Source organism: Triticum aestivum, chromosome 2A (genome assembly GCF_018294505.1).
Source record: "Triticum aestivum cultivar Chinese Spring chromosome 2A, IWGSC CS RefSeq v2.1, whole genome shotgun sequence".
NCBI lineage: Eukaryota > Viridiplantae > Streptophyta > Magnoliopsida > Poales > Poaceae > Triticum > Triticum aestivum.
In genome coordinates this window covers 597155053-597158113 of record NC_057797.1, presented here as the reverse complement: position 1 = coordinate 597158113, position 3061 = coordinate 597155053, and positions in this window count along the sequence as shown.

Sequence of the window (3061 nt, the reverse complement as noted above, 5' to 3'; positions counted from 1 at the left end):
CCTCTGTCCAGGAGTTGCAACTAGTATCTGGTGTTTGTAGGATATGTGTTGGCGGCCGTGCGTAGCGCTGACCCTAGGGGTGGGCTATGATGCTGTAGATACACCATGGAACGGTGTACCGGGCGCCCGTTTGGTGTCTCGGGAACCCTGCACACATCGTTTGGGGCTGTGAGCGAAACTCCGGCCGGATCTCCTCGCAGATGGAACCCGAATAGGCGATAAACCTAGACTAGAGACTTGTGTGGTTAGTCAGGTCGTGGCCGACTCCCTCGCCAGGCTTCTGCTTGAAGGTTGCCGAGATACACGACGTGTACATGGTGGTAAGTGGCGAGAGCGTGTGTGAAGAAGTACACCCCTGCAGGGTTATAAATGATCTATTCGAATAGCCGTGTCCGCGGTAAAGGACTTCTGGGTTGCCTATAACAGTTCATAGACAAGTGAAAGTGGATACTCTAAAACTCGCAAGATAAGTGTGAGTGCTATGGATGGCCTTCTCGTAGGGAGACGGGAGCGGATCCATAGTGGTGTATTGAATGGTGAATATGTGGACTCGTGTGCGCCACCTCAAAGAGTTGCTTGCAGTATTAGTTCAGGTTAGCCACTGGGTCAAAGCTGGCTTGCTGCAGTTAAACTCCACTACCCCTTTGTTGATACCGATGCATATGTAGTTAGTTCTGATGTAAGTCTTGCTGAGTACAATTGTACTCACGTTTGCTTAATTTATGTTTTGCAGAGAGACGTCAGTCTCGCTAGTAGTTCCGTGTGGGCTTCGACGTTTAGCTTGCTACCTCAGCTACGATCTTGTGCCCTCGGCAGGATCTGGTAGATAGTCAGGCTTCTTAGCCTCTTTCATTTGTAGATGTCTGTACTCAGACATGCTAAGCTTCCGCATGTGTTTTGATTTGTATGCTATGATTGTTGGGTCATGAGACCCATGTTTGTAATATCTTGGCTCCTCGAAGCCTAATGAATAAATACTTGAGTCGTAGAGTTATGTTGTGATGCCATGTTGTATTTACACATATCGAGCATATTGTGTGTATGATTGGAATGTTTGGTATGTGTGGGATCCGACAATCTAGTTGTTTATCCTTGGCAGCCTCTCTTATGGGGAAATGTAGTCTAGTGCTTCCATGAGCCATAGTAGTCCGCTACAGCCCGGTTCACCGGAGTCCTGCTAGCCCAGTACTACTGCTCACGGCATTTGACTGGCCGGCATGTGTTTCACTTCGTTCCTGTGTCTGTCCCTTCGGGGAAATGTCACGCGGTGACATCCGGAGTCCTGCCTAGAATGCTACAGCCCGGGTTCCCGGAGTCCTGTTAGCCCCGTGCTACAGCCCGAATTCACACGCTGCTGACCGATATGCTCGATATGATTCATGTATGCCTGTCCCCATAGGTTGGTGCCGCTTTGGGTTCACGACTAGCCATGTCGGCCCGGGTTCTCTGTCATATGGATGCTAGCGACACTATCATATACGTGAGCCAAAAGGCGCAAACGGTCCCGGGCCATGGTAAGGCGACACCCGTGGGAATACCGTGCGTGAGGCCGCAAAGTGATATGAGATGTTACCGGCTAGATCGATGTGAGTTGGAATCGGGGTCCTGACAACAAGACCCAGGAGACTTGGACCCTACGTCAAGACACAAAAGAGGAGGCCACAGGTAGGGGGGCGCGCCTACCCCCCCAGGCGCGCCCTCCACCCTCGTGGGCCCCTTGTTGCTCCACCGACGTACTCATTCCTCCTATATATACCTACGTACCCCCAAACGATCAGATACGGAGCCAAAAACCTAATTCCACCGCCACAACTTTCTGTATCCACGAGATACCATCTTGGGGCCTGTTCCGGAGCTCCACCGGAGGGGGCATCGATCACGGAGGGCTTCTACATCAACACCATAGCCCCTCCGATGAAGTGTGAGTAGTTTACCTCAGACCTACGGGTCCATAATTATTAGCTAGATGGCTTCTTCTCTCTTTTTGGATCTCAATACAATGTTCTCCCCCTCTCTTGTGGAGAACTATTCGATGTAATCTTCTTTTTGCGGTGTGTTTGTTGAGATCGATGAATTGTGGGTTTATGATCAAGTCTATCTATGAACAATATTTGAATCTTCTCTGAATTCTTTTATGTATGATTGGTTATCTTTGCAAGTCTCTTCGAATTATCAGTTTGGTTTGGCCTACTAGATTGATCTTTCTTGCAATGGGAGAAGTGCTTAGCTTTGGGTTCAATCTTGCGGTGTCCTTTCCCAGTGACAGTAGGGGCAGCAAGGCACGTATTGTATTGTTGCCATCAAGGATAACAAGATGGGGTTTTCATCATATTGCATGAGTTTATCCCTCTACATCATGTCATCTTGCTTAAGGCGTTACTCTATTTTTAACTTAATACTCTAGATGCATGCTGGATAGCGGTCGATGAGTGGAGTAATAGTAGTAGATGCAGGCAGGATTCCGTCTACTTGTCTCGGACGTGATGCCTATATACATGTTCATACCTAGATATTCTCATAACTATGCTCAATTCTGTCAATTGCTCAACAGTAATTTGTTCACCCACCGTAGAATACTTATGCTCTCGAGAGAAGCCACTAGTGAAACCTATGGCCCCAGGGTCTATCTTTATCATATTAATCTCCTACTACTTAGTTATTTCCTTTGCTTTTTTACTTTGCCTTTATTTTACTTTGCATCTTTATCACAAAAATACCAAAAATACCAAAAATATTATCTTATCATATCTATCAGATCTCACTCTCGTAAGTGGCCGTGTTGGGATTGACAATCTCTATTCGTGTTGGTTGCGAGGATTTATTTGTTTTGTGCAGGTACGAGGGACTCACGCATAGCCTCCTACTGGATTGATACCTTGGTTCTCAAAAACTGAGGGAAATACTTACGCTACTTTGCTGCATCATCCCTTCCTCTTCGGGGAAAACCAACGCAGTGCTCAAGAGGTAGCAAGAAGGATTTGTGGCGCCGTTGCCGGGGAGGTCTACGCAGAAGTCAACATACCAAGTACCCATCACATACCCTTATCTCCCGCATTACATT